The sequence below is a fragment of the Equus przewalskii genome, chromosome 8, assembly GCF_037783145.1.
Source record: "Equus przewalskii isolate Varuska chromosome 8, EquPr2, whole genome shotgun sequence".
NCBI lineage: Eukaryota > Metazoa > Chordata > Mammalia > Perissodactyla > Equidae > Equus > Equus przewalskii.
In genome coordinates this window covers 52,758,854-52,774,165 of record NC_091838.1, presented here as the reverse complement: position 1 = coordinate 52,774,165, position 15,312 = coordinate 52,758,854, and the positions used below count along the sequence as shown (strand labels likewise).

At 36.4% G+C, this 15,312-nt stretch overlaps 1 protein-coding gene and 1 long non-coding RNA gene across 8 annotated transcripts in view; one reads left to right on the top strand and one right to left on the bottom strand.

The window, feature by feature from the left end:
- Positions 1-15,312, bottom strand: part of OXR1 (oxidation resistance 1) — a 458,416-nt gene that overhangs the window by 188,605 nt on the left and 254,499 nt on the right. The window lies entirely within an intron of this gene.
- Positions 1-15,312, top strand: part of LOC103558465 (uncharacterized) — a 73,388-nt gene that overhangs the window by 47,283 nt on the left and 10,793 nt on the right. For 2 of the 3 annotated variants that reach the window (XR_546724.2, XR_011543141.1), the window contains one exon: positions 6,154-6,262. This is a non-coding gene — a long non-coding RNA (uncharacterized lncRNA). The remainder of the gene's footprint in view (positions 1-6,153; positions 6,263-15,312) is intronic. The other variant, XR_546723.2, reaches the window with a different exon arrangement.

Genomic DNA, 15,312 nt, shown 5'->3' with positions numbered 1-15,312 from the left:
TACCAGCTCTTCTACTAATTTCCATTTTGTGGGTCAGAGTCTAATCCAGGATCCCACATTAGATCATGAAAATGGAGGTGAAATTCATATAACATAAAATTAACCACATTGAGAAGTGCTGGCCAGCCGTTTTGTAGAATGCCCTTTAATCTGTCTGATGTTTCCTCATGATTACAGGGGATTATGCACTTTGGGGAAGAATCTTACAGAGGTGATATTACAGCCCCACTCAGTACATCATATTGGGAGCACACAATGTTATGTCTTATTACAAGCATCAACATATTTTACAACTCCCCAGACAATTCCAATGTGCAGCCAAGCTTGAAAACCATAGGCATCGAGGAGATTATAGTGTCTCCAGCAATCTACGGTAACTTGATGGATCCTGGGATTTGGATATTATAGAGAGGATAACATGGAAAAACATTTAGGATATTGAAAATTGATGACGTAAATATGAATAACTGGAATTTAGGCTTAACATTTTTTATTGAGTGTTTACTACATGCTAGGCATATAGGCACTTCTGCTCTGTGGGTTTTCGCAAATATATCTGGCCAATTAACAGCTAAATTTATAGAATGCTATCTATCTGGAAAACAACATTTAACGTCTCTGATGTCACTATGGATTTCTAGGAGGCCTGAATATACTGAACTCAACTTTGATTTTTAAAAATAACAATAGCTTAGGCCTGAAGTCCACATATTTACACTGCCTGAGAACAGAAAACATGGCGCCCACACATAATATTCACATAAGGACTGGGGCACATGAACAAAATTTATTTGCTTGATGAACAGAAATGGGACTATTTAGAATAGATTCAGGAAAGAAAACCCCATCCAGTTTCTCTTCTCAGCTGCAGCTCTTCTGTCAACATGGAGTTCAGCCAGGCCCTTTGCTCCAGGCAGAAAAGGGGGCAGCAGTCCTTGCACCAAAAGTAAAGCTTTAGCATCTCAAAGGATATATAAATCCTCTCTGTTCTCTGAATACAACTATTCCCCTAGTATGTGTGATTCCTCTAGTACAAAGAATTATTTATTGAACCCTTCCTTTTAAATCAAATCTACTGAAAAATAATTAGCTGGCATAAAAACAAAGGAAGGTCATCAAGAAGTCCCTCCCACTCCTAAGACTATGAACTTGGATTGGGCCTCAGCTTCTACACTGAGTTGTTAACTCCAACGGAGACCAGAATTCAAGTAGCTGATGGACATTTCATTTTAGCCTATATGGGGAAAAAAGTAAATCAAGTGCTAAACCAAGAACTAATTAAAAGTTTTTATATTTTTGTACTTATACCCAAAGTGTCTGAAAGGAAGAGGACTTTAGAGTGGTTTTTCTGTGGCTCATTTCTTTTGTTAATTATTATGTTTCAACTAAATTTCACTCAATTCAACAAGAAATATTCCTTAATCACAGCAATTATTGAACCCTACGTAGTTGGCTGTTGGTTGGATACTACGTTTAATTGACTATTTCCTAAAATAAATATAGTGCCCCTGGATGAGTGAATTTTCCAGATAATTTACATACTTATTCTAAAATGAAACAGTCCTTGATGGTAAACTATTTGAATTCTATCAACCTCATTAAATGCCCAAGTAAACAAAGGCATAACAGAATGGGAGCACAGAGAAAACAAAGGTGCATTTTGGGACTGGGGGAAGGTTTCACAGGAGAGGTAGCTTTTGAAGTAAGTTTGAGAACATTAATAGGCTATTAGTTAGCTGAGGGTTAAAAAAGAGGACCATTGTAGAATCAAGAAACAATTGAGTGCTTAAACATCCTGACAGCTGTTTTCTGCACTGCTTGCTAATCCTCACTTAGTTTGGCTTATCAAGTGGTCTAGACAGGTGGATTTATTTCCACCATGAGTGGACTCCAGATGAGTGAGGCTTCTGGAAGGCTCACTAATGAGGCATATGGAATGCTGTTGTATGGACATAGACTGTGATTTTGGCTCTTGCTCTTGTCTACAGGGAACACCGAGTGTTTTGAGGGCTGTAACTACAGCATCTTTCTGCACTGGAATCCTCTGCCTAGAGACAGAGTGGTTTGAGACTGTCATATTACCAGTAGAATTCAGGACTAACACCATAGGTTTCCAAGTTGCACCCCTTAGTAATACTGTGACTTTGGGTAAATATTTAAGCAATTTAAGCCACAGTTTTTTCATTTGTAGTATTGCAATGATGACAACATCTACCTAATAGCAGTGCTGTGAGGATTAAATTAGATATCTAGGAAAAGCTTATTAGCACAATGCCAGGCAAACAGTAAAAATTCAGAAATACCAGTTATTTTTATTCAAGATGACCTCTACTAAACTGTATTCTTCCAAAAGGCAGGAGATACAGCGATAAGGACTGACTTTGTAACAGGACACAGGAAGATCTCCCATGTGGATAATGACAGTTGACCCTTTTCATTTATACCTTTAGTTTTTCATCTAAATGATCATGCCATTTTAAAGACACATATACTGGGACATTAGTAAGAAAGAACCCTTAGTGTTGTGTGCAAACTTCAGAGTTTTAAAAAACTAGAACTTTTCCTATTGTGCTCGTACATATTTGCCAACATTCAACCTTTACTCACAAAGTCAACAGATGTTCTCTGAGTGTTCCCCGTGTATCTGGCCCTGAGCAAAGCGCTAGGGAGATAATCATGAATCAAGCAGCCATGACGCCTCCCTTCCTGGAGATTATGGTCTAGCTACAGATAAAAGTCCCTTCAAAAATGTTCGATAGGTTTGAAGATGGGAAAATCCAGGGTGCTCTGGGAGCTCAGCCGTCAGATTTGGGACACCACCGTTTCCCTCCCTGTGAGGAGGATTGTTTCTCTGTAAGTTGTTCCAATTCCCTGCAAGATGGAAGCCCATAGTTTAGATTTACAACATTGCTGCTGTTTTTTTCCAGTGATCATGACTTTGAGGCAGGTGTAATCTTTGCTGGCATTAGGGTTGCTGCTTTGTGCTGCTTTAATATATTCATGAATGTGCCAGGGTTATTTTCGTGTTGTGATGAATTCCAGTGAGGGGGAAGGATTCTGTGATTGGATGTTTAGACAAGCAGTTCTTTTTCTGCAGCTGGTTTTAGGCTGCCAGAAAATGGCACATTTTATAATATTCACAGACTATATTACTTCTGAATTCCCAAATATTTTGAGAACTCTAAAAATCAAATCTAAATCTCTTCATAATAACAGAAAAGACAAAGAAATAGGCAATAGACATCCCACTAATACATTAAGCTCTCTTTTCACACAGCAATTTCCTGAAAACTACTTCATTGAAGCCCCAAACATAGAGTATCCTAATGAATTAAAACTGCTTTAGCTGGTTATCCATTCATTGTCGACAGAGTGTGTAAAGTACTCTTTAATTCACGCTTTAGTTGTTTGTGGAGAAAATAGTATTTGTTCATGTTTCTTACTCAGCTTTTTTATATAACATTTTTTTTTATTGTGGTAAGAACACTTAACATGACATCTACCCTCTTAGCAAAATTTTAAGTGCACAATACAGCACTGTTACCTATAGGGACATTTTTGTAGTTGCTTCCTCTGTAGTCTCATAATTTTCCTGTTATCTCTCTTTTTTATAGTGAGAGATTAGAAAATGTTTAGCCAAAAGCAAGAGAGAGGCAAAGATGAAATTAAAATGGAAAGTTTCTGGCTGTCCCTCCTTGCGTCTACTTGAGTGACCAGAGGAACACCATGGCTTGGTAGAAGGGGCATTGGACCAGGAGTCAGGAAGCATGTCAAGTAGCCACTTAGCCAGGAGTTAATCCCATGAATTCTCTGACTTGGGGTTTGCTTAGGGCAAAATGAATTGGTCAAATTAGATAATTGCTAAGATATAAAAATGAATAATTTATACCACTGCACACCCATTAGGATGACTATCATAAAAAAACCAAACAGACAAAACAAAAACACCAAAAAACAAACAAAACAAAACAAAACAAACAAAACAAAACAAAACAAAACAAACAAAAAGACAAAAAAACCAAACAAGTGTTGACAGAGGATGTGGAAAAATTGAAGCTCTTGTGCATTGCTGATATGACTGTAAAATTCACAGCCACTATGAAAAATAGCATGATGTTTCCTCAAAAAATTAAAAATAAAACTGCCATATGATCCAGCAATTTCACTTCTAGGTATACACTCAAAATAACTGAAAGCAAGGACACAAATATTCGTACACAAATGTTTATAACAGCATTATTCACAATAGCCAAAACATGGAAGCAACCCAAGTGCCCATCAACTGATGAATGGATAAATAAAATTTGGTATATCCATACAATAGAATATTATTCAGCCATAAAAAGGAAAGACATTCTGATGAATGCTACAACATGGCTGAACCTTGAAGACGTTATGTTAAGTGAAATAAGCCAGTCACAAAAAAGACAAATATTTTACGATTCCACTGATATGAGGTACCTACAGTAGCCATATTCAGAGACAGAAAGTAGAATGGTGGTTGCCAGGGGTTGGGGGAAGGGGGAACGGGGAGTTATTGTTTAATTGGTACAGAGTTTCAGTTTTGCAAGATGCAAAGTGTTTTGGAGATGGATGGGGGTGACAGTTGCACATAATGTGATGTAATTAATGCCACTGAGCTGTACACTTAAAAATGGTTAAAATGGTAAATTTTATGCTATGTGTATTTTATCACAATTAAAACAAATGAATGACTCCTTTGTAAGAATACTTTACAAATAACAAATTCACTATGCTAGAACCTGGGAATGCAGTGAGAGAAGTCTCCTGAAAGAGTGCACTGTTCAGCAGAGAAGAGAGCTAAGTAAGCAGACATTCATAACGAAAGCTAAGTATATGCTGGTGTGGAATTATATAAGAGGGCACTCTAACAGAGACAGCAGAGGTCAGAGAAGGAAATGGCTCAGGTAAGGCAGGGCTGAGTGTCAAGTAGCCTGGTGAAGGTGAAAGAACAGGTCCTTGGGTAGAATGAGAATTTACAAAATGGCACTGAAGGGTCAACATCTGTTTTGTTGAAAAGTAAAGTGTGAAGGATTTAACATTTTTCTTTCAAATGGTTAACCAATTCCACCAGCATCATGAAATAAAACTTCCTTCCTTCACCTTCTGATTTGTGATGCTACCTTTCAAAACCAATTTTTTTTAAGTAAATTAGGTCAGTTTTGAGGCCATTATTCTGTTCCACTGGTCTATTTGTGAGTTACTGCATTGATGTACCATTGTTTTGATTATTGCTGGTTTAAGGCATGCTTTAGTATCTGGAAGAGCAAAATTCCTTTCATTCCTTTCTTGTGTTTTTCCTAGTCTTTTATTTTGCTTTTGCTGCCCATCATAAAAGGGACCTCTAAATTGCACTTTCTAACTTGTTATCAATGGTTACTAATTTTGTATATTTATGTTGCTTTGACTACTTTATTAAAGTCTTTCATTCAAATAACTTTTCAACTGAATGTCTTGGTTTTACCAAGTAGACAATCAGATTATCTGAAATGATAATTTCATCTCCCTTTCAGTAGCTCTGTTTCTAATTTCTATTTTGTTTTACATTGAATTGTCTAGAAGAGTGCTTCTCAACCAGAGGTGACTCTCCTCCCAAGGGATAAGTCTGGGACGTTTTTGGTTGTCACAAATAGAGGTGGTGCTACTAGTATCTAGTGAGCAGAGGCCAGGGGTCCTGCTAAATATCCTCCAATGCACAAGGCAGCCTCTCACAACAAAGAATTATTTGGCCCAAAATGGTCTTAGTGCCAAAGTTGAGAGAAGTTGATCTAAAGCTTTCAGAAAATGTTAAATAACAGTGGTAAAAGATGGGCAAGATTGACTTGTTTCTAAATAATCACTTTTGCAGTGATAAACTCAAACTAATCAACATCAAGATGGTAAAATTACACAGTATAGGTGGGTGTACTAGCCATCCTGAAGGTTTTCATCTCATAACAGGATAGCTATAAAAATTTAATTAAATAATGGGATATAACTTAGAGCCAATCTGGAACAACCTTGTTTCAAACTTTACAAATTGTCCCAGCACAACCATAAAATCTTTCATATAAAACTTTCAGAGAGAATCTACTATCTCCTGTGATGATAAATTGCAGCATTACAATTTTTTTCCTTTATTTTTATTTGCAGAGGAACACGGAAAACTTTTACATAGTTTTATGTCTGTCAAAAAGATTCTGATGCCCCAAGAAGAGCAGTGCTACTTCCTCTGAGGAGCCTTCCACTAGGAATATTGTATGTATGTGCTTAATTGCTCTCATCAATTGAAAACAAATGAGATATAACTTCAAGAGCACTTCCATAATGGGGTTAAACTTTTATCTTCTAAAACAAGATAAACTGAAAATATTGAAATATGTTCCTGTTTGCTTCACCTTTAATGTGATCAGATTAGCTAACAAGAATGCTCATAAAAGGCAAAGGAAAGCTGAAAGTTTCACATATTGTTGGTTGCTGGGCAACTTCTTTATTACCCGTGTGTTACACATATCTGTCTTCCTTTGGACTACACACTTTGACAAGAACATCATCTTGTAAATGGAAGAAAAAGCTTGTCCTCTCCGCAATTAAGAGGCAAGATAAGAATGGATATGTAAACATTTAGAATGCTAACTCATTTAAGATTACTCAAGCCAGTGCTTTGGGGAAAATACATAGTTCCATCGAAGACTGATACCAGTTGACCAGTGTGCTATTTATTGTATAGATACTCATGCAGTTCCATCCCTGACCTTTTATGTACAATGACCCAAAGGGCTAGGAGCCTGAAAACTAGATTTTTATATACTCTTCTGTTAGTAATATTTCCATTTAGGTTCCCTCAATGAGAGGTACTCATAAAGATTTGAAAAGGAGAAGATAAGAAGCCTTTACATCCCCCATCAGTGGCAAAGGTAGACTTATGGGCTGATGGCAATGTGAGCTTTTCAGAGGCTTCTCCCAGGTCTCTGCAAATCAGTCATTTCAATGCTGCAGGCAGCTGAGAGCACTGGCACCAGCTTCTTGCCATATTTGCACTTCTGGGTTTTTCAAAACCAGCAATAGTTCTCTCTGACCTTTACTCCCAGTCTTTTCCATAGCTTTGTAGGCAGACAATTCCTTGTATTAAGTTCTTTCTTGCTCAAATACCTAGTGGTTTCTGTTTTCCTAAGCAAACCTTAGCTGATATACAGTATCAGTTCACCAATAAATATCCATATGGTGAAATTCATCTATATGTAGCCTGAAGAAATCAACACACCTGTCTAAGGAAGACAGTGGCTTTTCATAAATTAAGAAAAACCAAATCACTTGTGACTAAGAATTACACAATTTCTACATAGGTTTTCTTTGTCTTCTCTTTTGTTTGATGTGTATGTAATGTTCAATATTTTCTCTCATGGGAATAATTAACCAACTTCTCATCCCCACATTTGGGTACTCAAAAATGAAATAATTCTTCAACATAAAATCTAGAAGAAAAACAAAGATAAATTGCCGCTCAGGTGGGGATGTTAAAAACAATGACTATAGAAACAAAGGAATGACCACAGATCATTTAAGCTAATTAAACTGAATTAATTTCAAAGTAGGGTGCTTGATCAATAAGCCTCTTATGAAATTCTGTGAATAACGAGTAGCATGAGCATCAGGTAGCTTCCTCCTCCTTTTCCCCATGTCTGCTCTGTAGAATCCCCCAATGTCTACATTTTATATTTGAAGCAGCCACAGAGGATGTCTCCAAGAAGCACTAACATGTAGAAAGCCTGTTCTTTATGGTCATTTCTGTAGGTGCAACCCACTTATCATAAAAAAGTCATAGAAATGGGACCTCAGACTTGTGAGTTTTAAGTCAAAAACTAACAGACTTACCAGCCACATGTGAAATCAGTTACAGGTAAAAAGGAATTTACTATACTCTCACCTCTTTTTGGGGGACGGGGGACACAAACTACCCATTTATTAAAAAGGAAACAAACCAGAGACTGGTAAAGGTTTGCTAAAAAAAGTAAGAATCTTCTGAGATACCAGAATGAAGTCACACATAGTTTCATTAAGGTTTTTTTCTCCTGACCCTAGACCTCAAGGCAATGTGAAATTTAGTTTCTTGCAGTAATATTACTTTCTGGTTATTGCTAAAAGCATGCTATATTTGAAACATTTATTTAAACTGAGTCTATTTATATGCAGTAATGCTACCACAGTTTTATTGAAGGGAATGGAAATTAAAAAAGAAAAAAAGCCTAACTCATACTGGAAATTTACTAAGACAAGATAATTTTATGATATGTGAATATATGAATATGTATCATTTTTTCAATAAAATTTGGCAGATTGAGAAGAAAAATAAGTCTTTCTTATGAACCTTTTAAGTTCTTAACAAGAATTTCATGTTTAGGGAGCTTTGCTTCCAATATTTCCTAGAGTTGCTTTATGAAAGTTCACAAAAACCATCTTGCGGGGCAGGAGAGAGGGTATATTTTCCCCAATCGGGTACACCACCAGTATAATAAACACTTGTTTTAGGCCACTTACTATTTGTTTGTATTCTTGTGAATTTATTTCATTTTAGGATTTCAGGTCAGGTAATATTTATAATAATCTCCAAGTATAACCAAGTTGGTAAATGGTCTCCCTAAATCTAAAGAATATCTCTAAGGGGCTTGGGAAGATCACCCATCTACCTACTAAAATGATGAAATAATTTTGTTCTGTTTGGAGAGAGAATGATTTTATTCATTGAAGGCTATGATATAATGCAAATAAGCCTCTGCTTTTGTACAGAAGACAGACTCAAATCCTTGATCTATGGGTTACTAACTGGGATCTCAGGCAAACAACCTGTGTGAGTCTTAAGGTTGCTCATTTGTTAAATGGAAATAAAAAATACATAACTCATCAGATATACTCAAAATAAAACAGGACTAATGTAAAGAATAATGCTGAAATGAACTTGTATTTCCCGAAGAAAACTAAGGAGAACATATAGTATGAGTTTATGCTTGATGGCACAGGCACAAGGAGTGGGAATAAATAATTTGTGTCGCAACCCAGGAGCACCGTTATACCAATTTGTTAACATAATAATTATTCACTTTCATCCATCTATCATTTACTATGTGTATTACACATTTCTAAGTGTTTTTAAAACATGAACTATAATACTCTTGTAAACTATTATTAATGAGTATTTGTTCAATATTTGTCACACTTCAAAAGATATCCTAATTAAAAAAATACATTATCTACAGTTAATTCTTGAAACAGCATAGTGATGCAGACAACATCTTCTTTTTACAGATATAGAAATTGAGGTTCAGAGAAATTAAGCAGGCTGCCCAATATTACATAGTAATTTAAACCAGGTTATATTTGGCTTCACAGCCAAGGCTTTTAACCTCTTGTATACCACCTCTTCCTAAGAGACTCTCCTAATTGAGGGCAGAAATGAAGAAGTACCAAAAGAAAGAGGAAATCTTTTAAACTTACTACATGTTAATTTTTTAGTTTGAGTCAATTATCTAAAGTTTGAATTAATTATATAAATGTTAATTTTTCAGTGTTTTTTGGAAGATGGTGGTATAGGAGGATCTTACAACTACTTTTGGAAAAATTTCCTCTGAGAAAGATCTGGAAACTGGGTGAAAAGAATCTCCACAACAAGAGACAACAGAGACAGAGATGGAAGAGGCAGAGAGACAGTCCTACTGAAGAAAAACCACACTTTAGCTTCAGTGCATCATGGTCAGCAGCGATCTCAAAAGTACAAAGGTTTTCCTGGAGGAGCAAGGGATTTAAGCTCCACATTAGGCACCTCAGCCCCTAGATACAGCACAAGAGAGATGAGACCCCCAAAACACCTGGCTTTGAAAACCAATGGGAAATATACCTAGGAAAACTACAGAACTTCAGTGAAAGGAAAACCTGCTCTTAAAGGGCCCACACATGGACTCACTCATCCAGAAACCAGCACAAAAACAGCAGACAGAAAAGAGCATAGTCCACTGGTAAAAGAGACTTACATTCTACCTCACAGCATATCCTGGAGCAGGAGGTGGCTTGGGCCTCCTTCAGGGACTAAGACACTGCTGGCAGCCATTTTTGTGACCTAGTTCAGCTGTGCTGACACAGACACTGGCAGTGCCATTTGGAATCCTCTCTCTAGCCTGTTGGTACAGGGGCTTGCTCCACCCACTAGAGCACCCGAGGCAATCCAGTGCAGCCAGGCAGCTCAGGCAGCTGCCCCAGGGACCTGCCCCACACACCAATGTACCTGAAAGAGTTGTGTGCTGCTCTTCTGGAGGCCTGCCCTGCCCACCAGCACAACTGAGGCAATTGCATCCCCCCAGACCACACAGCCAGCTCATGCTAGGTGAGGCAAGAGTGCACACCCAAGAGCAAGCAAGAAACACCCATGCTGCTGGGCCATAAACTCAGCCACACAGGGGGCCAGCCAAGCCTACCTGTGCATCTGCAGAAATAGCAGCCCTGCCCCAACAGAAGGGGACTTGCAGTCTACACAGGGGACACCCCTGGAGCATTTGGCATGGGTGACAAGAGGGGAGCACACTGATGGGCCCCATAAGATATCTCCTATATAAGGCAACATTTTCAAGAAAGGGAGATGTGGCTGATCTACCTAATACATAGAAATAAGACACAGAAGTAGACAAAATGATGAGATAAAGGAATATGTTCCAAATAAAAAACAAGACAAATCCTCAGTAAAAAGAACTAAATGAAACAGAGATAAACAGTCTACCTGATAAAGAGTAAAAACTAGTGGTCATAAGAATGCTTACTGAACTAGGGAGGAGAATAGATGAACACAGTGAGAACTTCAACAAAGAATTAGAAAACATAAAAAAGAACCAATCATAACTGAAGAATACAATAATGGAAATGAAAAATTCACTAGTGGGAATTATAAAAAAGAATTAAAAATAATGAGGATAATCTAAGGGACCTCTGGGACAACATAAAGCATACTAACATTTGCATTATAGGTGTTCCAAAAGGAGAAGAGAGAGACAAAGGGGCAGACCACTTATCTGAAGAAATAATAGCTGAAAACTTCCCTAACCTGGGGAAGGAAACAGACATCCAGGTACAGGAATCACAGAGAGCACCAAAAAAGATGATCCCAAAGAGGCCCACCAAGACACAATATAATTAAAATGTCAAGAATTAAAGAGAAAGAGAAAATCCTAAAAGCTGCAAGAGAAAAGTATCAAGTTACATACAAGGGAATCCCCATAAGACTATCAGCTTACTTTTCAGCAGAAACCTTACAGTTCTGTTGAAACTTCTACAGGCTAGAAGGAAGTCGCATAGTATATTCAAAGTGCTGACAGGAAAAAACTTACAACCAAGAATACTCTACCTGGCAAGGTTATCACTCAGAATGGAAGCAGAGAGAGTTTTCCAGACAAGAAAAACTAAAAGAATTCATCACTACTAAACTAGCCTTACAAGAAATGTTAAAGGGACTTCTTTAAGAGCAAAATAAAAGGTCACAAATAGAAATAAGAAAATTATCAAAGAAAAAATATCACTGTTAAAGGCAAATGTATGGTATAGGCAGTGAATCAACTACCTATAAAACTAATATGAAGGTCAAAAGACAAAAGTACTAAAATCATGTATATCTAAATAAGAGGGTAAAAATTACAGAAAATGAAAAGAGGTACAATACTATGTCAAAAAACATAAAATGTGGGGAAGGAGAGTAAAAATGTAGGGCTTTTAGTATGAGGTCAAACTTAAGAGACTATCAACATAATATAGATTGCTATATACAGAGGTTATTCTATATGAACCTCATGGTAACCACAAAACAAAAACCTATAATTAATACACAAAAAATAAAGAGAAAAACCTAAATATATTACTAAAGAAAGTATCAAATCACAAAGGACGAGAGCAAGAGAAGAAAGGAACAGAGAAGAACTACGAAAACATCCAGGAAAAAAGTAACAAAATGGCAATAAGTACATACTTACCAATAATTACTTTAAATGTAAATGGACTAAAGGTTCCAATCAAAAGACATAGGGTGGCTGAATGGGTAAAATAACAAGACCCATATGTATGCTTCATATAAGAGACACAGTTCAGATCTAAAGACACTCATAGACTGAAAGCGAGGGGAAGGAAAAAGATATTCCATGCAAATGGAAACGAAAAGAAAGCTGGAGTAGCAATACTTATATCAGACAAAATAAACTTTAAATCAAAAACTGTAACAAGAGACAAAGAAGGGCATTACATAATGATAAAGGGAACAATCCAACAAGAGGCTATAACCCTTGTAAATATGGATGCACCCAACATAGGAACACCTAAATAGATAAAGTGAATATTAACAAACATAAAAGGAGAAATTGACGTAACACAATAATAGCAGGGGACTTTAATACTCTACTCACATTGACGGATAGATCATCCAGACAGAAGATCAATAAGAAAACATTCACCTTAAATGACACATTAGACCAGATGGACTTAATAGATAGATATAAAACATTCCATCCAAAACCAGCAGAATACACATTCTTTTTGAATGCACAGGAAGCGTTCTCCAGAATAGATCACATATTAGGCCACAAAACAAGTCTCAATAAATTTAAGAAGATTGAAGTAATATCAATAATCTTTAATAATCTTTTCTGACCACAATGGTATAAAACTAGAAATCAACTACAAGAAGAAAACCAGAAAAGACACAAACATGGGGAGATTAAACAAGATGTTACTGAACAACTACTGGATCAATGAAGACATCAGAGGAGAAATTAAAAAATATCTGGAGACAAATGAAAATGAAAATACAACACATCAAAATCTATAGGATACAGCAAAAGTGGTACTAAGAAAGAAGTTTACAGTAATACATTAGTACTTCAAGAAACAAGAAAAATCTCAAACAAACACTCTAACATTACACCTAAAGGAATTAGAAAAAGAACAAATGAAGCCAAAAATCAATAAATGATAATTTTTCAATTTGAGAAAACCATTTAAAGTGAACATATCCTGTCACATTTTGATCTCATTCAGCATTGTGTCAATTTATATCTTATCTGTCTGGGTCAAAGACATTGGCGAAATTTAAATGAGATACAGTCCTAAATTCATGCCTTGTGGCCCAGTACTAGGAACTACTCTCCAAGCTGACCCTTTATTATTAGTCATCCTCAAAACTAGGAGTATCTGCAGAATCATCTCATACTTATTTCCCTCTGTTTTTTTCTTTTCCTTTTTCTCCCCAAAGCCCCCGCCATACATAGTTGTGTATTTTTAGCTGTGGGTCCTTCTAGTTGTGGTATGTGGGATGCTGCCTCAGCATGGCTTGATAAGTGGTGCCATGTCCACGACCAGGATTCGAACTGGTGGAACTCTGGGCCACCAAAGCAGAGTGCATGAACTTAACCACTTGGCCACGGGGCCGGCCCCTATTTCCCTCTGTTTTTAACTAACCATCATAAGAAACTTGTCAGATGGTTCTGCTGAAATCAATATATTTTCTCTATGATATTTTTCTAATCCTTAAGTCTTCTATTTGAAAAAAAAGGTTTGTTTGACATGAGCCATTCTTAAAGAACTCATACCTGATCCCACTGCATGACATTTTAAATTCATTTACCACTTTTTTTAGCAATATGCTTAGTGAACTTAGTTTCGTTTCCTGTAAAAACTTGTTGTAATTTTATCAATTCACAATTTACTGGAGCTTAAAACAAGAAAATTATAGAAGTCCTGTTTAGTTTTTATTAAAGGATCTGCACACACACATTCTCTCTCTGTAACAAGTCCCAAGCCAAATCACACAATGAGTTTTCAAACATTGCCAGCATTCTGCTTTCATTGAGAAAATATGAAAAGGGCATGTTTAGTGCTTCATTGGGAACAGTGCATTAATTATAAAATGCTACTTCAAATACACAAATGAGAAGTAAAATTACATCAGCAAGACTAAGTGTATAATTGTGAATATCAATTATTTATTGTTGTTCCTTAGGAACCTTAAGTGACTTATCCAGTTTTACCAATTATAACAACAAGTCACAGTTGTATTGCACTTTACAGTTTATACAGAGCTTATACAACCATTATCTCATTTGATAAATAAGTTGCCACAAAAGAATATGATACAAAGATTGGAGAAAGTGAAATTTAATGGAAAGAAGATAGCTTTTAGAGTCAAATGTGGATTTAAATTCTTGCTCTACTCCTTACAAGCTGGTTGACGTTGGGCAAGCCATGGGATATCTCTGAACCTCTCACACAATATGAGGACTAAAAAGCTTACTAATACAAGGTTTTTTGGATGATTAAATGAAATGATAACACATGGTATCCAGCATGCACATGTGCTTGTCACTGTTGGTTCTTTTCTCCTTCCTCTTTCCCGCTTTGAAGAACTGAGCTCCACATGCATTTTTGCATGCTCAACTTAAATCTGCTTTAGTACACTCAAAACACCTATTTTTATGCTATTCATAATTGTTGAGTTTGTCAGAACTATCTGGAGTCATGAAACCAAAACAAAGGACATAGCCACTGAGAAAATATTCCTTTCTATAAAGGTATTTAATTATTACAAATCTTGCTCATTTAATGGAGCAATACAATTGTACTAAATAAAGTAGTTTCGGAGACTGAAAAGAACACCAGTCATGATGAATGGTTGGAATTACAAACAAGAAATAAGCAGGTCCAACCTGAAACTTGTATACTTTGGGAAAAGATCCTAGTCTAGTTTTGGAACAATAAAATGAAAGAATTAATGAAAGAATACCTAAATATTCATTTAGTGAAAGAAAACAAAAAGTGGCAGAAAGAAGATGGTACAAGAAATTAAACATGTTTTTAGAAACAAATGCTATTTCGAACTGTACTTAGAGAGGTCTTGTGCCAAAAATCAATGCTCAAAATAATTTCACTTGAAAAGAACAGTAATAAAATGCACCTCAGTTAAAAATACTAAAATCCAAGAATTAGAGGCTCAAAGGAGTCTTCATGATCATGAGGATATCAAATTCCCTAATTTATCAGATGTGGGAGTTAGAATATTGGGAAGATGAGTGACACACATCCAGAACCACGTGTTGGGTTAGGAGTAAATGTAGGAATAGTTTCAAAGTTATCTGATTTTCACTTCCCCTCTTCCCACTATTAATGATGAGGTGTCTGACTCTGATGTCAGCTGAAGGTCTCTGTCCCATATGTCCATGTATATACTCCCTATTTCTGCCGTTTCAACCAGGACAAGGAACTTAGTTCTTCCATCACTTTCCACAGGAAATC